The sequence below is a fragment of the Haemorhous mexicanus genome, chromosome 2 (assembly GCF_027477595.1).
Source record: "Haemorhous mexicanus isolate bHaeMex1 chromosome 2, bHaeMex1.pri, whole genome shotgun sequence".
Taxonomy (NCBI): domain Eukaryota; kingdom Metazoa; phylum Chordata; class Aves; order Passeriformes; family Fringillidae; genus Haemorhous; species Haemorhous mexicanus.
In genome coordinates this window covers 14,745,767-14,768,103 of record NC_082342.1, presented here as the reverse complement: position 1 = coordinate 14,768,103, position 22,337 = coordinate 14,745,767, and the positions used below count along the sequence as shown (strand labels likewise).

Genomic DNA, 22,337 nt, shown 5'->3' with positions numbered 1-22,337 from the left:
GGTCACTGCCAGCGGGTGTTTTGGGGTGGGATGGAATCACGTGGGCCCCAGGTTTTTGAAAGCTGGTAATAAATTCAGAAATGGATAGCAAACATTAGGAAGTTCAGATCTGCTGACAGCAATTGAAAACAAAAAGCCACATGGAAGCTGATGCAACTCAGCAGCACGGAAAGAAGTTCCCTGTTCTGTGCAACTCTTGCCCATGGTCCTCCCTCCTTCCTCACACCCCTTTGACCTGGTCTGTGGCATGCTGGGCTTTGGCTTTGGCTAGGGAATGGCACTGATGCTTTGCTATTATTTAATATTTTTTATTCAATGTTAAATAATATTTTATAGCAAATATTATTTGAAATTTGCTATTAAACTTGCCTATGATCCCAACAAGAGAAATGGAAGAGGTGGATAACAGCACCGGCTTCTACCAAAGAAATTAATTTGTAGAGGATTGCTAGCAAATGCAACTCAAACTGGCTTCTTAGCTTTGGGGAATTCCTTGTTATTGTGGTTGATATTCCAAATATGCCTGGTATTTTCCTTGCTTTCTGCTGTTTAGTTTGGCTGCAAGACAGTACTTGCTGTCAGGGAATGGGACAAATTTGCATTTTCCCATCAGCAGGAAGCAGTAAGTAGCAAGGCTGAGATGTGGTACCTCTTGTGTTGGAATAGTACACAAGTAATAGTCTTCTTTTTGATTGCTTTTGCCAAACATGATCTTTTCCTTCCTTTCTTTTCTCTCCTTTAATGCTGTTTATTTGCCCCAAAAGAAGGACTGCTTCTTCCTGTGTGCTTCACTTCTTGCTCTAGGCAGAGGCTGAGTGTAAATGCTCTGCTAATCCAGCAGGCAGGTACTCTTCCTGTGTCTGCCTTCATGTTCCTTGGCTCTGTGGCAGCTTTCTTGCTTCTCCACTCTTGCTGTAGCAGCAGCTCTTTGTACCATCTGCTGAGGAACTGGTTTTTTTTAACCCAGATTTAAACAGAACCTTGAAGTGACAGCAAGCAAGGGAAGGGTTGGATTTTCCACCCTGTACATCTATTGAGAAATCTGTCCATCTGGTTTTTGTTGCAGATCCCTTGTGAGCACTGTTTCAGGCATTGTGATAGTGACTGCATTGTAAGGGGAGATGCACTCCTGTGGTAAAACCTGTAGAGTTAGCCCATGCACCCAGTTCTTCCTCTGGCTTGGGAAAGACCAGGAGGGACATACCAAAAGGAGCTGTTTGGGTGGAAACCCAATGTGCAAGTGCAGTGATCTTGCTCTGTGGCTCCTTGGCTCTAAAATAATACAAAATTAATATATAAGGAAACTCTGTTCACTGTTAATTAAAAAAAAATAAGAAGAAGATACTTCACATATTCTCTGGCTCTGATTTCTTTCTTGAAGGTATTTTTCCAAAAATTAAAAATACCATCCGTCCTTTCATCAAAATTTACAAGTAGATATGTTTCTCTGCCTCCTTGTTAACTCTTCTTTTAAAAGAGCAAGGCTAGATGCCTGAGTAGTGGGCAGAGCACAAGGCTAGGAGGTGCATAGACTATAGAAGGACTTGTATTTCTCCTGCAGAGACATAATGTGAACCTTGAGATTCTCATTGTTTCCCCTTGTGGTCCACTGCCAGCTTAGGTGGGTTTTAAAGTCTTGAGGCAGGAACTAGCAGTAGAGGAGCATTGCAGAGGAGGAAGGGAGGAACAGGGAATAAGCAGAACCACCTACATGTTTTAAAGATTAATGTTGCTTGGTTTTGCTTTACTTTTTTTGAGTGGGAGCTCAGTGCATCTATGAGAGTTCGTATTTGGACAGCACATCACACAGTTTAAATATGGCAAAGCTCAGACAGTAGATTGCTTTTTTTGAAAGGACATGAAAGATACTTGAATGCTGCCTTCCAGCTTCCTTGACTTCAGTTTAACACTGAACTCATAGGAAGTGGTACTGGAATCATGTCTCCACATTTTTCTTGTGTTCATTGTAAGCTGGTGACTTCTCTTGTTGGTTTGTTTTTTAAATATCACAAAATGAAACTTTCTTGGGTGGAATGAAGTAGTGTATAGATAAGTACAATTTAGTAGTGGTTTCTTTTAATGTCAAACTAGCTAGCATGCTGCTGTATGGATTGTACCTGTTACTGGAAGTAAAACTGCGTGGGCCTGATCTGCAAACAGCTGTCAAGTGCAAGTGCTGCAGATGCTGAACTGATGTAAAATTGGATGGTTTACAGCTCTGTGTGCCAGAATCCTTAAGATGTTGAGTGATCTAGATGACACTTCAGATCAAGCCACTGGTCAGTGAGTCCTGCTGCTGACACTGCAGCACCAGCTGTTTCAGAGGAATTTTGGGAAAACCCTGTCGTACTACACAACTACTCAATAGCTACCCCTGGCAAAAGCTTCTTCCTTATGGATGGTTGCTGGTGTCCCATACCACTGTTCCTGGATTTGCCTTTTGTTGTTTTATGGGAGGAGTTGGGCTGCCCCCACCTACACATTATTGTCATAGGAAGGTGCTTTTGCAGGTCAATCAGCTCCTGTTTTCTGAACAGTGTTCATAAAACCCATCTGGAGCCTGCCCTTTGTCAAAGCACGCTTTTGGAGTTACTGAATATGCAGAGTAGGAAGTTAATTTAGGTGTGCTTCATTCCCTGTGTGAAGGGAGAGAGTGTTCAGATGGAAGATAATGGTGTAAATTTATTATATTAGCAATTTTGAGCAGCTACTATGTGCAGAATTTTATGTCTAGTAGTTAGCATACATGAGTTCCTTGAAGGACTGAAATTATTTTACCATCTGTGTTGAATTCCCTGTCCAAAATGAATTGTAAAACAGTCAGAGCTGGCAAAAAATTATTTTGTCTAATGCATGGTTTTTTCCCCCCCACTTAGTTTCATTTGGAGATACCTAATTCCATTTTAAGTATGCATATAACTGTTTGTTTTTTTCCTTTCCTGGAAGACCAAACCACAACTATAATAAAGTAAGTTTGGGTCTGGATGTTGTGAGGATGAATTAAACCTGGGAGTTTGGAAATCTAGTGCACTTGGTAATCAGCAGCTGGCTTGCTTTGCAATCTTTAGCTAGATATCCAGAGTAGCTTTCAGATGTAAAGTGAATATTGGCTTTGGAAGGTGTTACACTTGGCATCTCATGACTGCTTGGTTTCTTTTGTAAAGTCATTACACCTGTCCACTTTCTTTTTAAACATCACTGGGATGCATGACCATTTTGTGGCCAGTGTGTATTTATTAGAAGAATCCTCCCCAGAAATAACAAAATTATAAATTCATGTTACTACATTGTTAATCATTATATTTGTGGTACATGGAGCAGAAAATAGTAGGGTAAATTCCTGTAATAGGTAATTCATTATAACTGTTGACAGAACACTGTTGACATTTCTGATCCTTAACCATAATGCTTCCAGAAATTGTTATCTTGTCATTTTCTCAAATCCCCTGGTTTTGTGCCATATATTTAGGTATGTTTCTTGTGAAACCCAAAAACCACTTTTAGCCAGGCCCAGTACAAGCTGGGGTATGACCATACTAAAGCTTTGACTTTATCTTAGCCCATAATCCCCAGATGTCCCCTGTTTTGTACATGAGCCAAAAGGGCCACCAGATGACTGGCCCATCTCTTTTTTTATTTACTTGCTTAGCTTCCTCTTGTCACCATATCTGACAATCCTACTGTGCTTCTTGTCCTGGGGTTTACTTCAGGCAGCACTGATGGCAGCAGTTCCTTCCCTCTGGTCTTTGTCTTCCTGCTAAAGAGTTTGTTAAACTGCCAGGAATGACAAGGTTTTTGAAAAGAGAAAAATTGTATGGCCAGTTTTTTTCTGAAAATTTGAGACACAATGACAATGGTCTTACTGCTTTGATAATGGTTTCTCTCCACCTTATCATTTTCACTGTAATAGAAATTGTTGTTTTTATCTAGGCTGCATAATGTGCCCTTTCTATTTTATCAAAGCAAATAGCCACAGTATTGAAGGTGAAAATTAATTTCAAACCTGCTCTACTTGAAATTCAGCAGTTGAAAAAGCCATAAATTTAGCTCTGAAGAAAATCATCCATTTAATGAAAGGGGAAACACAGATTTTTGGCAGCACAGAATGTCCTTAAAAACAAATGACATTTTCAACAGAAATGGGTGTTGGTATATTCTGAGACGTGTACAGTCATGCTTAAAAGTTTGACTGAATGGTATCTTAGCACTCTTTGCATTGATTATTGAGGTCTTAGGTTTTATTTAGCTTTTCATCTGCAGCAAAGGTTGAACTAGTTTACTCTGACAGTGCTTAAATTTGATTGGCTTGGAAATAGAGGATTACTACTGATGGTATATTTATCCTGCAGGTAAACCTTAGTATACTCAACTACTTGAGAAAGAAGGCTGGGATTTTTAGCCCCGAGTGTAGGCTACCATGGAAATATATTTCAAATCAAGTGATTAATAAAACTTGGAGCATATGTTGCAAGATGATTCCTGTCTTTCTTTTGCTGATAATAAAAAAATCTTCCCTCTTGGTTTTCTCTGCACTGATTTTCTTTTGCTTGTCTCAAAAAGAAATGAAATGAAAAAATAAGGACTTTTTCAGAGTGCTTCTGCTTTGAGGCTGAGGGAGGAAAAAGGATGAAAAGGGATGAGGATTGTTTGTATAAATAAATATTTAGGTAAACATGTACTGCAGCATTTAATGAAACTGCCATGCTCCATTTTCCTGTAGATTAATTTTTAATTTCACAGATATGATGGACAAGTTTAATCAGTGGGTTCCATCAGCATAATGTTTGTGCCAAGAGTACAGTAGTTTATTCTGTCTTCTGAAAGACACGAATGCAGTGGCTGTTTGCAGGGATGCCTTCTTGTCTTACCTTGTTTGGTTCATAGCTGAGCTAGCAGACGACCATTTAGCACATGCTTGAGAAAAAGCTCTTCATAATTGTCAGCAGTCTGTGTTCTGTGCTTTGGTTTGCTCCTTCAGGTTACAAAAAGACCAGGCACACTTGCACTAGATGCTCAGCATGCCCAGCCAAGGGAGCAAAGCTCAACTGACCCAACTCCTGGCCCAAGATACCTCTGAGAGGGCTGTGTAGTGTTGGATGTGGTCTGTGGAGACATTGCCTTTCCCATATCCATGGTGGGGACAACACAGCTGACATTTACTGCTGCATTTCACATTCTCTTTTCTGTCTTGCATAGAGTTCTCATCGTATATGGTCTGCAATTTTCTGTACACACACATCTCCCGGTCTTTCACTGTGTAACTTTGAGATGGACTGGTAGCAGCTGTTCCTTTAATAAATAATAAGCTGAAGACATAATAGGCAAAAAGTGTGATGGTTACCCTAAGTAAAGAAGAATCTCTTATAAATATACAGCTGTTATGTTTCAGCCGTTTTGAAGAGGATAGAGAAACTATTTGCAAGAGCATGTAGTAACAGGATAAGAGAGTGGTTCCAAACTGACAGAGTAAATTTATATTAGACATGTGAGGGTGGTGAGGCACTGGCACAGGTTGCCCAGAGAAACTGTGACTGTCCCATCCCTGGATGTGTCCAAGGCCAGTGAGGTTGGAACACGATGATCTTTAAGGTACCTTCCAACCTGGGCAATTCTCTGATTTTTTTTTAATCCACCTTTTGAGACCATGTTTACATGGTCTGGTGCAGATCTATCCCACTTTTGTTCAAGATCAGTCTGAATCCTCTTGAACTCCTGGCACTTTCCACTGTGATGCAGTTTTTATTCTCAGGGGAATGTTTTCAGAGAAGGTCAGTTCCTTGATCTGGTTTCTGTGCTAGAAGTGGCTCTTGGAGAGATTTTAGCAGTAAATGGCAACAGATGGAATAATGCAGGAATTGTGCCCTGGCAATGTCAGACTTGTGTCCAGTTCAAGGCACTGAAACCACAGCCCCAGCATCTGCAAGTGTACCTCTGCAGATGGATGAGTGATGCCTCCTGGGAATGGTGTTCCTGAGACCTGGAAGGCTGCCTGCAGAGTTTGGGTGATTGAGTAGTTTTGAATGTTTAGGGACTTCATCTCCATCTGGTCTTCCACAAGTCTCTGTCCATGATTGTATGTGTATGAATAGGTGGCAAGCTTTGTGTCATGTTCCTTTTTTTTTTTTTTTTTTTTTTTTTTTTTTTTTTTTTTTATTGTCCCCATCCCTTGTGGATGGCTTTATAGCTTTCCTGTGCTATAGCTTGTTATTGTTTTAATCTTACCTTGTTATTATCTTCTTACCTTGCTTTTTCTTGTGGTGGAAGTGTTATTGGCTTCTGATTTGTTTTGGGGGGTTTTGTGTGGAGGCAAGTTTCTTTTTTTCTTTTTTTTCCTTTCCCATTTCACTGTCGTTCATCTACTTTGGAAGATATGGAAATCAAAAAATACTGGCTACAAGTGGTGATTGCTTCCCGATACCAGTGTATGAAGCTTGTAGTAGGAGCAGTGATTGGATCATGAAATGGGTTCATGTTCAGAGGTCTCTTGGCAAGGAAAAGGTCATTATTCACAGAGTTTGTTGCTGTTTCTGCAGGCAAACATTAAAAAAGGAAAGACAGTTTCTCTCCTTCCATAGCTTTGAAGCTGTCAGGAAGTACGTTTGCTTGAATTCATAGCAGGGCAGTGGCCCCAGGTTGGATGGGGGTAGTATTTCTGGATTTCTGGGACATTCATTTTTTTCCCAAGCAGTTTAAAACTGCTACTTTCTAATTTCTAATTCATACATCAGTTAATCTTTATCCAATTAAAATGATTATATAGCACTATACTGAGTGCCTGCTATAATTTTCCAAATACTGTATGCCTCTGGCTAATAAAAAATCCCACTGATAATCTTTTTTTGTTATAGATGTGTGTTCCTTACAAAAACTTGTTCTAGATAGTTGTGGATTAATTATAATCATGGAAAGGTTTCAGAATATCTGTCCAATTATTAATGGTTTTATCCATCTTTTTCCCTTATAAGTATACAGGATGTTTTTAATGGTTTAAGCAGAATTTTAGCTGCCAAATTTTTTTTTTTTTTTTTTTTTTTTTTTTTTTTTTTTTTTTTTTTTGCTTGAGTGGGACAATATTTTTCCTGGAGGGATGTTATTTCAAATTACTAACAGAAAAGTATGAAAGGTGAGGATTTTTAATTTTTAGATTATTTTTTTAGACTTCTTAAGGCATTGTATTGGTTTTGCATTGGTTTTTGGTAGTGGGTGGGGGCACAGAGGTGGCTTCTGTGAGAAGCTGCAAGAAGCTTTCACCCATGTCTGTCAGGGCCAAACCCTAATGACTCCAAAGATGGACATGCTGCTGGGCCAGTTACCAGTGGTGATAATGCTTCTGTTATAACTCATTTAAGAAGAAAGGAAAACAAAGATTGTGGCACAGTTTTAATTCTAGTCAGAGAAGAGCAGAGTGAGAATATGTGAGACAAGCAACTCTGCAGACACCAAGGTCAATGGAGAGGGATGGGGAGGAGGTGCTCCAGGGGCTGGAGCTGAGATTCCTGCAAGCTGGGGTGAGGACCATGGTGAAACAGCTGTCTCCCCTTGGAGAGCCATGGGGATGTAGAGATCTGATGCAGCCCGTGGAGAAGCCCCCACTGGAGCAGGTGGATGCCTGGGAGGATGCTGTGAACCTGTGGGAGACCCTTGGAGAGAGGGGTCCTGTTCCCATGCTGGAGCAGCCTCTCCTTGAAGGACTGTACCCCGTGGAAGAGTGACCCTCCCAGCAGTTTTGGGAGGACTGTTTCCATGGGATGGACTCACGCTGCAGCAGTTCCCAGAGAGCTGTTGTTTGTGAGGTGGACTCACATTGCAGAAGTCAGGAGAGAACTCTCCCATGGGAGAGCATGGGAACAGCTCCTCTCCCTGAGCAGTGTGACAAGCCATGGGTGATGAATTGACCACAGCACCCATTCTCTGCCTTCTGTGTGGTAGGGGGGAAGGTGTTTCTAAGGGCTTATTTTACTTCTCATTATCCTGCTCTGATTTCATTAGTAATAAATTCACCTTTTATCTCAACGCTGAGCCTGTTTTGCCTGTGCTGGTATTTAATGAGTGATCTCTCTCTCAGACCTTATCTAAACCCACAAACCCTTTGTTAAATTTTCTCCCCTCTGTCCAGCAGTCAGGGGAAGTGAGTGAGTGGCTTTTGTGGGTGCCTGGCATCAGGCTAGCATCAACCCATAACAGGCATGTGGCTTAGTGCTGAAACCAAAACCAACATTGGATTTAAGTCCCTAAGACTGTTCCAAATTGTTATGAATCCTTGTATGGAAAGGGCAACTGTTCCTTCTCTTGAGCTGAGAGAGGAGCTTCTGCTAGAAAAACACTGTAGTGTTTAGAAGATGCATCACAGTATCTCCTAAACATCAGCTTTGTATTTTGTGAGTGCCAATAGCTGTTGCATATATGAACAGAAAATAAGAACACTTATTTGTACAGTAATGAAAATATTGTGTTTAGATTTTTTTTTTCTTCTGCCCAGAGATGAATATTGAAACATGGATGTTGGATGTGAGGAAATATTATCCAACATTATCCAATGTAATGTTTGTTTTACCAGCATAGTTTCTAAAAGTCTCATTGTAGATTAGAAAAGTGCTAATCCCATGGGAATGTAATGTTATTCAAGATGTCCCATTCCAACTGTGTGAAGAAATCACACAATGTTTCCAAGCCAATGCAATTTATTTTTTTAATTCTTATCCTGAGTCACAGGTTTTCTTGAAGAACAGTAATAATTAGGTGTTTATAAAACATCTGATTTGTCCCTTCATTACTCGTTTCCACTTGGCCTGGGAAGACATCTCTGCCAGAGCTGCGGTCAGTAAATGGCTTCCTTGTAAATTCAGGTTCTGAGGTTTTAACACACTCTAAAGATCCTTTAGTATTTTTTTTCTTTCCTTGTTTGAGCCAATTACAAACTTTAAAAAAAAATTGATTTTGATGAGTGTTTCCTCAAACTTCTGTAAAGTTTTGCAGGTAATATGTTTTTTAGTATTTTAGAGGTGATTGTCATGGAAACTAATTTTAAGCTATTGCTGACAGCACATCTGTGGATATGCTAACAGACAATTACTTGCTTAAGTCTGCAAGATGACTTTGAATATTTTGGAGCCACTTGGATTGGAGCCACTCTTGAGTATGATGTGTTCCTAGCAATTTTGTTCCATAAAGATATTGCTCTAGTTTGGAGCAACATAGAGGACTGAGGAGTCTCCCATATTCAGCCAGGCTTGAAATTCCTGAATAATACTGGTTTTGCAGACTTTCAGCTTATATGTTTTGAGCTGTTGTAGCTTGGGATCTGTAGCCAGATCTGAGATGGTCAGATTTTGCAAGCTGATTTTTTAAGAGTTTCTTAGCAGGAGAGATGCCACGCAGTAGTTTGGCACAAGCATTGAGCTAAGCAGTACATGCTGTTGAAGAAACAGTCAGTTTTCTTCTCTCCTTCCTTCTCATTTCTTCTCTGCTAAATTTTAGCAGATGTCTGATCTTGCAGCAAGGAAGTTTAGGGAACTGAAATGGCACAAAGCAAATCCCAGCAAACAGACCCTTTTTGACCCTCTCCTCAGATGAGCTGGATTGGTAATATTGGAGGAGGTGTGAGGGCAGGACTTCTTCTCATGACAGCTGACCAGAGGGTGCTATGGTCTTTGAACAGCTCGTGAAGAGAAGCTTTTTAGATATTTCTAAAAGCACTACATCTTCCTGCCACTTGGCTCTATGTGTTTTCAGAAGAACACACGCTGTTAATCTCTGAATTTTGCCAGCAAGCTTTCTTGGGCAATAGAAAAAGACAACATAAGCAATTTGAAAGCAGAAAAAGTCCCAATATTATTAGGTCAAAAAGACAGATGTCAAATCAAGTCTGTACTGAAGAATAGGCCACATGTTAATCTGAGATGAAAATGTGGATCTACAATTTCATTTTGGCAGCAGAAAATATAAGCGGAGAACAAATGTATTCAAAAATACCAGAATCTGTGCAGAAAATGAGAGAAGAAGCAGGTGAAAATAAAGGAACTTGGAAAAGGTTGGTATTTTTAGGCAGAGTGATGATAGCAGGAAAGACAGAGAAGAACTGAAAGGTGAATGAAAGTCTGAGAAATTTTATGTGATTCAGTATCCTTGTAGCGATTATCTGATCTGAAATTTAGGTTTTTTGGGTCAGTTGCTGAACAGTTCCACAGATTCCACAGACCTGCTGTAAAGATTTGGAGAAAAAGCATATGGACCCTCCATCTCAAATGCAGAATCCCAATTGCTGCTGATTTTGCTGTAGCTTTGGTTTCTGCCAGGGTTTTGCAGCTGGAGTTAGAGGAGGAGCATCAATATTGCATGCTGGTTTCTAAGATAAGTATTCTTTGTTGCTGCTTGGCAAACTAAAATATTGCCTTTTTCATAGCACAAATGGATTTGATATTTGCAAAATAATTTATCATGTTGTGTAGCTGTGTCATAGAATTTCTGGTTTATGGGTTTTCAGACTGTCAAAGGGTCAGCTTGGTGTTTTTCACTAGGCTTCAGCAACAAAGTGGTGCCAAAGTGCTTGCATTGTGCTGGAAATTAAAAACAGAAATCTCTGCAATCCTTACGTTGACTTTTGCTGCTTAGATTAATCTTTGGAGAAGGAACTTCATTCAACTTTGGTATTTAACTTTCATGAGTACTAAAGTAAAGCTTATCTCAGTTACCCCACTAAACAACAGGAACTGCTAAGCCACTGAGCACAGTAAAAGATTGCATCAACACAAAATCCTGAAGATAAGAGCATTTAAAATTTATCTGCTTTTTCTTTGTTTGTTTCTGAAATTTTCAAGAGACGTGTAGGTGCAGTTCTGAGAGGCAGTTTCTCTCCCAGGATGAGCCAAAGCAGTATGGAATGTTAAGGATTTCTTGTTTGGTTTATTCAGCAATTTCTAAATCCTTTCAGTCCAGGAGTCCTTGATTTGAATGGTCATATTTGATTTATTTATATTTACTTCAGTCCAATTCAGTGAACTTAATTCTTGTTGGAGAAAGTGTGCCAAAGATCATATTAATTTAAATGTATTGTTTGCCAGCCTTATTGTGAAACAAAAGTAAAAAAAAAGACACATGCAATAAATTATCATAATTGTTTTTAATATTAAAGTTCTTTCTGGATTGGATTTTGAGGAACTGGCTATCTTGATGATTCTGTGAGTAGGCTGGGATATCTGCTGGCAAGATGCAGAGTGCAGAGGGACATGTTCATGGGCATGTTGCCTCTTTGCATATTGGAAAGCCGGTGCAGTGTTACAGTCCTTACTCTGTTCCAACACATCTCAGAAGATTCATAATTTACTTGGATTTCAGTTTATTCTGATGTTCCTTTTGCTCAATGTGCCTTTGAGCAGTTGTAAATTAATATCCCATTTCTGAGAATAAGATCTTAAATAAATTGGTGTTGAAGTTTTATGTGATGTGATTGGACTTTGTTGCACCCCAAGAGTGTGTTCTCTAGGGATTGACATCACTGTGGTCAGTTGAGTCACTGGGAGCAATTTGAAGTGGTTTCTCCATTTGGCAGCCATCCTAATCCTTTTGGGACTGGCCTTTTGTGGAAGGAGGAAACAAATTACATTTTTTATACTTCAGGTTTTCTTGGAGTTGGATTGAATCTGTCTGTTAGAGAAATTGGTGCCAGGTGATGCCTTAGAGTGGCTGCCTAGAACAGAGGCTAGACAAGATAAAGAGAGTAAAAGGGGGTATTTATTAAAGGCCTTCAATAGGTACACCTTGGGAAGTCAGAAGCCTCGGAGAAGCTACACCCAAGATGGAAGATGGTCACGAGTTTTTCATACAGATAAAAGTTTGGTCCATTTATATATCAGGGGTTAATCCTCCAATTACAGCTTCGGGTAATGAAGTAATTTACTCCAAGTTTGTGCCCCCCCCATCCCCAAATTCCCTGTTGTTTATATTTTTCGGGGCCTGAGACAATAAGGTATCCTTGAGTTCCAAGCCTAGAGAGAAATTGTTTTGTCTGAAGATAATGGGAGAACAGCAGCTGATAGGCTATGGAGTCTTAGAGTTACACACTAAAGCAGTACAGGATCTGAAAAATATTAAAGCTAAATCCTAAGGCATCACAGGGTTTCTACTGACTTCAGTGGAGCATGCAGTACCAAGTCTCAAAAAATGTTTTGCCATCTGTGTGGGAACATTCTGCTGGAGGAAGAGAGCTGGCAAGAAAATGTTCAGCTTCTTTTTTGGTGGGGAATAGAGCGCTAAGAGAGGATGTTCTTAGATTTGCAGGCTTCTGAACTGCTTCTGGTAAGTGCAGAGATGCCTATGGGCAGCCTGGTGACTGGCAACTTCATGCACATGGAGACTTGATGCTTATGTGAGTTTGTTGTTGGGAGCTTCTCTCAGAACCTTTCTCCTTCCTTATGTGTACAAAGTTCAGTAGCCAGCTCTACAGCAGTGTTTCTTACCTGTAAGTGGAAAAAAATGAGCCAAAACCTTTGGCCCCTAACTTCTGCTATGCTCTGTGCACATCTTGGAGCCTGTGAGTAGTGGGGTTTGCTGAAGAAGTGCAAAGGTGAACTGTGGGCCTGTTCTCAGTGCTGGAAAATAAACCAAGGGGGGTGGGTCTGATGCAGCAGTGCAGCAAAAGAGAGGAACTTTTTGCTGCATGTTTCCATTCAGGGGAAAAAAAAGTGTATTTTACAAAAAAAGCGGGCATAGTGAGTGTTAAACAGCATAACTGCCCTGTTTCTAAATATTTGTCAAGGAAGGATTGATTTTATTTCTTTAAAAAGGGAATTTTTTATCATATATTTTTCCTGACACTAAATATTCTCAATGTAAAAACTATAGTCTGTATAATGTGTATCTCATTCACAATAACACTAACCATGAAAAAACATTGCTATTTGGTATATAAAGAAAGAAAAATGCAGTGTCATCTTACAGCTGCTCAGGTAGTCACTTGTAGGTATCTTCATTGACAGACATGGAAATACAAGACACTGAATATAGTTCACAAACAGGAGAAGTTACTGCTCTGAATGTTTTCTGCAGATGCCCTCCCTATAGCTCTGTTCTTAATTCTTGCATTATATTTCAAGTTTTCTCTCTTTTTTTTTTTCTTTTCTTTTTTTTTTTTTCTTTTGAGGTCAACTTTTATTTTAGAATATCAGGTAGTCCATTTTAATTGGCAGACTTCCCCAACTTTTTCTGTATAGCTTTCACTACTGGACTAAACCATGCATGGTTTTCTTGTGTCCTAGATGATGGGGTACAACCACTGTTTTAGAAGGTGACTTTGTAATACCACTTCACATTCTTGGTACGAGAGCCTGAAGTTGATTTCATGAAAAAGGAAATCACAGCCTTGTTTGTCTCTTGGGGCGTGCATACAAATGGATCTAGATTCTTAGATTAATAAATTACCCTTTGGCTATATCTGCAGTTAACTCTAGAATGCATGAATTAATTAAAATATGAAAAATCATAATGAGCCTCTTACTTTGTGACAGTTTCTGTATGGCCTCGAAGACAACTTTGACATAAAATAGGTAATTTTGTAAGCAGTGGAACTTGGAAATACTTCCACAGAGAACAATTAGGTTTTTCCTGGTATGTTTTCAAGGATTTTTCTGCTACAGCTTAGATTCACTTTGTACTGTGATTTCCTCAACAAACATAACCAGCAACTCAGCCACTATGTTTCTGTTCTATAGAAAGGTGGAAACTTTCTTTTAGTAAGGTTTGTGAAAGTAATTCAGGTAGGTAATTTAATGATTTAAAATTTGCATATTACAGCCCACTTTTATTAATGTTTTCTTTGAAATTCTGGGGAGAAGGGAATAATAACTTCGTGCATGTAGTGATTCTTGCGAAGTGGTTACGTTCTTTATTTCATGCCTTCAGAATGGTACCCCATCCTTGGGCAGAAACTGCTGGCACAAGAGCTGCTTCTTTCCCTGCCAGCCCTTTTTGAAAGCTATCATGCTTAAGGTGAAATGCAGCATTTCATCTTCATTATGATAATACCACAAAAAAGAAAGGTCAGATGTTGTTTAGCTCTTTGGGGGTTTGTTGTAGGGATTTTTCTTGGGTTTATTTCCCCCTTCTTTTTATTTTTTTCTTCTCATATTTGCTTTGTTAAAAGAATAGTAAGGATTGCTCCTGAAGATCGGCATCAGGTAGTTGAGCCTTTGTTGCAGTCCCCAGGATGCTGGTGCAGTAGCCAACAGAATTTTGTTTAAGCACCTTGTGTATTAGTTGTCTTATGTGGATCACTGGCATTTCCTGTACTGATGTGATTGAGGAGCTCCTGCCAGGAGAGCACTATGCCTCCCCTTCCTTCCACAAACTGTGCTGTTGGAGGGATGGCTGCCTGCAGGAGAACCAGGAAACCAGACCCAGGCTCTCTGGCTGCTTACACTGTCCCACCTTCCTTGATTTGGTGCCACAGTGCCTGAGGCAACCCTTTGTCATGGGTTTCATGCTGGCCAGATGCCAGCGGACCCATGAAAAAATCATTTGTTCATTCTCCTTTGCTGTAGTTGAGCAGCAAAGAAGAATCAATAAATGATTTTTTTCATTTATTTTAATAAAAAAATTATTCATTTTTTTGAATGGGAAACAAAAGACCAAAGGGGCTCATGAGTTGAGGTAAGGATTGGGAAGAAACACTTTAGGGCAAAATAGCCTCAAAACTTTAAAATGTATAAAGGAAAAAAAAAAGGAATTAAAAGATAATAATGAGAATTGAAGTGCACCTTAAGAACACCTTTTCCCTTCTCCAGCCCTTCTTTCCTTCTGACTTTCAGTGGAGGGAGGCAAAACATGGGGTTTTCAGTCAGTTTGTCACTTCTAAAAAAAAAAAATAAATCTTTCTTCAGTTCGCTTAGGGAGAGGAGTCTCTTTTGCTATGCCATGGGGTCCTTCCCACAGGACACAGTTCTCTGTGAACTTTTCTGGGGGGGATAGAATGTAAGAAAATAAAGGTAGTGCAGAAGGTAGTCTCACACCTGAGGAGTTGCAGCTGTACTAATTACCAAAGATTAGGAACAGGCCTGCTCTTAACAGGCCACAGCTGTGTCCAATGAGGATGAGTGCTATAAAAGAGTGGGTTAGCTGGTTGAGAAGGGAGTTGGAGTTTGTTGGCTGTGAAGTAGAAGGAGTTAGTGCTGTGAGGAGCTGCCCATGAGAAATCACCAAGAAGGTAGGGAACTTGTGCAATAAGATAACAACACTTTTCTAATGTGGTTTTCCAACTCTTAATTTTCAAAGTCGCAGTCCTCCCTGAACCAGCTGCAGTGTGGGTCCTTCCCATGGGCAAAGCAATCTTCCCACAACTGTTTTCTCATGAGCCATTTTTTTCATGGGGTCCAGTCTCTCAAGGATGAGCTGTTCTAATTTAAAAGCAAAGGTCCTCTTCCTCTGTCTCTGGAAACAAGGGTTCTTTCTCTCTCTGTTCAAGCCTCTCACCAGATCACAGCTTCTCAACATCCACCCATTCCAGTGTGAGTGCCTTTTCCTCATGGGCTGTAAGTGAATTCTGCACCCCCCATGCACTTAATGAGTTACAGGGAAACAGTTTGTTGTATTATAGTCCTCACCACGGCTTGCAGCGGAGTTTCAGCTCCAATGCTCAGAGCACCTCCTTTTCCCCCTCTGTCTTTTGCACTGACCTTAGCGTCACCATGTTGTTCTCCTCATGTGTCTTTGCCTTTTCCTTTTCTCTGACTCGGGAGAGAATTTGTGTCTGTAGGTTTGTTGTTCTTGAGTTCTATCAGTTAAAAAGTTTTTATAGAGTTCTGCAGCACTGAAAGGTTGATCCTGTCCAGACTCTGCACTGGGGAGCTGTTCACCATGCCTCTCACTGCTGGTCACATCATCCCGCCGGCACCGTGCTAGCTGTGCTGGCTGCCGTGCTGCTGGTGCTTTACTCAGCACCTCTCTTTGTGCAGGGTGCCGAAAGGAGAAAAGCTTTTGCCCTTCTATCTGCAGCAGGGCTAGTTAAAAGCGGCTAAGCAAATAAAGGTCATTGTGAGCCATGTAGAAATAGTAGTGGCTGCGTGGTGCTGCCCTGGCTGTGCCGATCCCCACCGCATGGCCGCTTCCAGCCATGTGCTCTCAGCCGTATGGTTTCTCATGCTAATGGTCCCCCACCCTGGTGGCATGATCCCGGCAACATGATCCCAGCGGCCGCACTGGAAAGGACCCCAGCCCCACCGGGAAGGGCCCTGGCTTCCCTGCCAGGAAGCCTGACGCCCCCCTCACCACCCCTCAGAGGTCATCAGAGAGGCGTTGCTAACTTCTCAAATTGGGCCAGCCAATATGTCAGTCATCAGAGCCTTTAGGGATTGGCTCTGCTGGACAGAGTAGAACTTTTGAGGAGCTTCTCTCCCAGAAGCAGCTTCTGTGGTTTTTTCTTCACCCCTGCTAAAAGCCAGATTAACCTATCACACCCTTAAAGAGGGAAGTGGGTGGATAAAATTTTGTATCATGCCTAAATGAGGAGATTTTTATTATTGTTTTGAAATGACTTCTGGCTGCTTTTCCCCCTTCCTCTCCATCCCCTTTCTGGGAGGACAATCGTCCTTGTCCTTTGCACATAATCTATTACTTAGAGATAAAAATACCCTATTAGCTTGATTAGGTATTATTCTCACTGCTCGAATATTTAACCTTATTCATGCAGAAATGTAATTAAAAAGTGAAAGCACAGAAGCAAAACAAATGCAAAAAACCACCAACACCCCAAACCCCAAGCTGTTAATTGCTTCTGGTGATGCTGTAGAGTAAGAGGCAGATGAGGTTTCAACCCAAGGAGAGTGAATGTGTGAACAGGCGACATGACAAAGTGGACTTTGACTGTGAATAAAATACTCTGCCTCCAGAGAAGTAGAAGTGCTTTTTGTGCTTAAAGTGGACAGGAAAGCAGCTTAGAAGAGACTATAAGTTCAGCCCTGTTTACTCTGAGGTTTTACAGTATGAAAAGCTGGATATCCTCTATGGTTACACAAGAGAGGCTTTAGAAAACCTGACATGGCAAACACAATATTCTTGGCAAGGCTCAAGTTTTGGTTTGGTTTTCTTACTGCATACAGACATTTGTGCTATAAAATCAAGTACTTGAAAGGCAGTGAGGAGGGTGTGTTTGACCTTGCATCCTTATTTCTGCTTTCATAGGCTTCTGCCTTCCCCATGTGTAGGAAAAAAAGTTGAGAGAAAGCCAGTACAAGTGTTCAGTTTAGGTCTGTGTAAAATATGGAGTCTGGTGCATGGATTAGGGTTGGGCCGGCTGCCTCATGGCTGGCAGCCTTTCTGAACATTTTCATTACAGAGGAAGTGGCAGTCTTGCATGAAATTCCAGATAAAAGCACATTAGGGAATTTTTAAGAGAAGAGATCATGTATGTATGAAGCTTCATTGGGTGAACCAACCCAATTGATCACTGCACTAAAACCAGCTCATATTTCTAGCACTCTCAATACCCAAGGCAGTTGGAATGATGTATCGGGATGTTGTATGTACCCTGCTCACAGAGAAAAGCACTAAGTGCTTGTTGTCATGACCAGGAGTAAAAATTGCAGCAACATTTTGATCTCTGACCCCATCTCCCCCTGATCTGTGGTTAATGCTTAGAAGGTTCATCATCTGCCACCTTGCTCTCCCACATACACTCGCACCTGCATGTTTAGTTTTGCTTTGCTTTCCTTTCCGTAGGATAAGATCAGTAAAGAGGGAAACCAGTTGGAGTGTTGAAATGTTTGCCAATTTTCCAAGCCTAGAGAAAAAAAGGAAGAGGATTAAAGAAAAGAAGACAGCATTTATGTCTTAGCATGGAACTTAAGAGTCTCTGAGTGGGCAGAGAGATTGGAAATGAGAATTAAAAAAATGCTGGGATGAGTCAAGAGTTGGGGTGAAATGAATTGAAATAGTGGGTGAATTTTGTGGCAGGAAACTCTTAAAGAGCGACTCTGTGTGTAACAGTGAAGCAGCTAAGATGTTGGAAAGAAGGGTGATTTATTAGATGAGCCTAATGAAGTATTTATAAGAGCAGTATGTGAAACTCCTATGTGAAAATCCTGAGGCTGAGAATTGACTCTGATAGCTAATGAGGCTGGAGCTATTAAACTTGAAATGGTGTTATGGATGGATACAAGAGGATGTGGCTGAAGGTAAGAAGCAGTGTGTCTCTGGAAGTTTGTCCTCAGGATTTAATTAGTAGAAAAAATTCCCTGGCTGGTTTGGAAGACATTCAACCTGGGATTATTTATTTATCCTAAGTAATTGGGTGTGGGTTTTAGATTAGGAATTGATTAGTGTTAAACTTTTTCTTTAAAATGGTGGGGTTAAAAGGATGTATGCATACACTCTTCCCCGGGGGCTGCTGGAAATTAGTGCAAATACCCAAGATGTTATACTGATTAACTTGCAGCAGTAGATGCCTGGAACTTGTGGTGCGGGGGCAGAGCTGTTCCTTCTTGGTTTCCTTGCTATTTCTCATGTTGGCTCATGGCAGAGAATTTCAAAACGGCTCCAATGCTGCTAATGCTGGGTTTGACTCTCATAATTCTCTTTGGAGGCTTTGCTTGGGCTACAGAGAGTGACAGGAGAAATTTGGGTGCCCTCTTTCTAGCCTTCCTTTTGTGTGTAGAAGGGCCTGATGGCTGAGAAAGCCAGGAGCAGGTGGCTGAGTCTAGTCAGACATGACAGGACACAGCTGAAGCCATGGAGACATGGAAGAGAAGGAAAGATGTTCTGTTGGTGATGGGAGCACTCTGGATCAGAGGGGTGATGGGGCGGGGACTACCACAGGTAAAGCCATGGAGCTATTGTAAAGTAGTGTAGAATAGTTTTAAAAACCAGGAATAAATGAGGATATTTCACGTGAGACATTTAGTAACTTTATTCTGCATATAGCTGGCTGTTTTCTGGACACAGACTGCAAGACTGAGAACAGGACTTTTCTTTTAGGGTTGATGGTGCTTGTGTCATGGCTACTCATGTGACACCACTCCTGCTGCTGCTAATTTGGGACTCTACATTGTTGCTGCTTCCCAGGTTGTAGGTTGGAAAGCTGGCAGAGACACTGTGCACGGACATACAGGAATAATTATCCTATGCTTCCTCTTCATGGATATGCAAACAATTGGAAATTAATGGAGTGTGTCTGCTTGTTGCTCTTCAGCTCATCAATGCAAAATTCTGGGAAGCAGAAACTTTATAGATTCTATATATATTTTAGAAAGGAATAGAAATAGACTGTTTCAGTGCCCAGCTATCATCTGTGTGAAGAATCTTTTCCCAATACCCAACCTAAACCTTCCTTGACTCAGCTTCATGCTGTTCCTCCTGGTCAGAAAGAAGAGATCAGTGCTTGTCCCACTATATCCCCTTTTTAATTATTTTAATTGGGAATTAAAAATATTTTACCCAAATTGAATCTCTCTTGCCTGTTATTGTAATTGATAAATATTTTCTCTCTGTGTCAACCCAAAATCTTTCTCATCCCATTTTCTCTCCTTTTATTAAGGATGTCTACATTTTAGTCCTAAATCTACGTGGCATTAAAGCTGGTAGTGGTAAACATGAGTTTTAGCAAGATTACATTAAATTCTGAATAGTCTTAGTGGCCTTTTAGATTTTTTTCTTCCTCTGGTCAGTATATAAGGAGACTTGGTAATTAAAATGGAAGTAAATGAAGGTGTAGCTGTAACTCTTGATGGCCAGTTGAATTTTCTAAATTACATTGATCTGTTTCTCCACTGTTTCTTTTAAGATGAATTAATGGAACTTCTCTACATCAAGTTACAATAATGTTGAAAGTTTGGTTATCTTGCAATTTTCTGGCTCTGCTTTACACTGACACTGTAGAAGGAGCTCATTAGGGACACTATAAATAAATATGAGGCTCATTTTTCTGTGCCACTAAGTAGGTCCCACTTCAATTCAGAGCAAATACATTATATAAGTCTAGTGAGGGGAGCTCTCCTTGGCACATACCCTGGCATTAACTTATTGTAAATGGAATTCAAAACCTGTTTTCTCTCTAGAAGGGTGGACTCAGCTTTGTGTGAGCTGTCAGTGGAAATTAGGAGTTTAGTAATTGATGTAGTAAAAAAAGAAGAGGTTTCTTTGTATTTCTTTGTCCTTGTGTACTTTTGACAAATACTGCTTAGCATTTGGTCCCCTTTACTCACCAGCAGTTAAAATGGTGGGTTTGGGTAATAGTAAAAATAATCTATGAACTTACTTTTCCAACTAATACTATTCTTTCATCGAGGCCCTACAGTATTAATGCACTCTTCAAAAATTCATCTCAGGAAAGCAGCCAAGTGTGTCTTCATTCTTGTGGCTCAGAATCCTATTTTCTGTAACTTTAAAGCTATGTACACATTCATGTGGATAAATAAATGGTCTTTTGGGTCTTAATTTCTTTTTTTAAGCATTCCGGTCTATCCATTTTGAAATTTCCTCAGTTGTCTTCATTTAAGGCAGTTATTTCCCCTGCTGATGACAAGTGGCGCTTAACCCTGGGTCCCTGATAAGAGCATGTTAGTGGACACTGATGTATCAAGCACATGGCTTGTGACAGCACCCAGTATTATCTAACCATGGGTTCTAATTACATGAGTGTGACATTTGTAGAGGCATGAACTGGAAGAGTTCAGCATGGCAATGCTAAAGGAAGTACCCAAAGAAGAACAAATCCTCCTCTTGCATCATGCATGTTAGCTCTTGAGGCAGCTATGAAGTCTTGCAGGGTAATATTTACACAGCAGGGCTGTTGCAGGGATCATGAGCATGTGCAGAGGTCCCTGAACCTGCTGTTTCAGTGCAGAGTTCAGTATTTGAAGCACTGATGGAGCAGGGGGAGCAGCAAGTTCGTCTGGAGCCACTTTCTACAAGCAGTGTGAAAATGGGCATCTGTAGGTAATGTGGGTGGTGACCATCAGCCTTGGCCTCCTGCTGACAAAAGGAAGAAAGTAAAGCTTCAGTCTTCTGAGTGTAGGAAACTTTCACATTTTGCAGTTCTGCCTGTGGGCTTTCTTGAGGTCCCTGTGTGCTGGGTTAACATCCCAGGCTGCGCCTTCCACCTCTGTATTTCTTCAGCCATCAGTGGTAGTGAGCTGAGGGCGCTGTTGAAGCTGGCAAAGATCTGACAGATGTATTCTAGGGAGGGGCTTGACAGCTGGCCTGCAAGCCAAGCTGAGTTAACAGAAGAAATAACAGTTGATGATTTTTGAGTGTATCCATAGCAAGGAAAAAGACAAGGCCATCAGCATGGAAACAGGTTAGAAAAGATACATGAGAATTTTTGCAAGCTAGACTACGCGCCTAAGTAGATGTGTATACGTGCCTTATTGAATTTCTGTAAAACTTTTGTCAATTATATTAGCTAATTGCTTTGCACCAATGAATATAATAAGTTATTGTGATGTAGTTAATGACTTAAGATCACGCTTTGTTAAGAGTATATAAGCTGGAGAACATGCAGAATAAAAGCTTTTTTCTTCATGGACCCTGATCACATGTGTATGTCACATCTGACCTAACGGTGACAGTATTCTATGAAGGGTTTACACAAGGAAAGAAGTATCAGATTAATAAATTTTATTTTTGAATAGAAGGCAGGATTGATATTCAAGCTCTTTAGCATAAAGTGTGTTGTTTAGTAGGCAGTGTTTCTTTCTGTAGTCATTTCCGTAGCATTGTAATTGTATCTGCCCTGGTTTTGTGCGTTAAGCTGTTAATACAGTTCAACTTTAAAACTGTAATAGCCCCTTCGTATCTCTTAATTAAAGTAAAAAAATATTTCCAATTATTTCCAGTTATGCTTTGATTGCTTTCTGGTTGTACCCATGTGTATGGACCAGGCCACATTCATTTAAAGACCACTGATCTCAAATCTGAGGAGGCTGTACTGTAATTTGTTAGCATCTTTTAAAGTTCAAGACTTTAGCTCAAGCTGCTTTCTTCATTTTTGCCATGGTTATATTTTAAACCTTCAAACAGGGAAGTGCCAGGAGGCACTGCCTCTCAAATGCCATGACCTCAGTGGAGATTCATGATTGAGACAAATCTTTTTTACTTGAGGCAGGGCTGTCAAGATTCTTAGAGTACTTTTCCAAGCACCAGTTTTGGACTCTCAGAATTCACCCCATCTTAACACAGTTTTCTTTTTTTGGGATTATGTTACTTCTCTGCAGGAAGTTTTTGGACCATCTCCAGTTACTTCAGACTTGTTCTTATTTCTATTTTATTTTTCTATTGGTAGATATGAATAGATAGTAGTTTTCAGAGCACTTACATCCTCAGGTCTCACACAGCTGGAAATTGGTAAGGATTGC

At 40.5% G+C, this 22,337-nt stretch overlaps 1 protein-coding gene across 4 annotated transcripts in view; it reads left to right on the top strand.

Moving 5' to 3' along the window:
- APP (amyloid beta precursor protein) overlaps positions 1-22,337 on the top strand; it is a 198,231-nt gene that overhangs the window by 50,635 nt on the left and 125,259 nt on the right. The window lies entirely within an intron of this gene.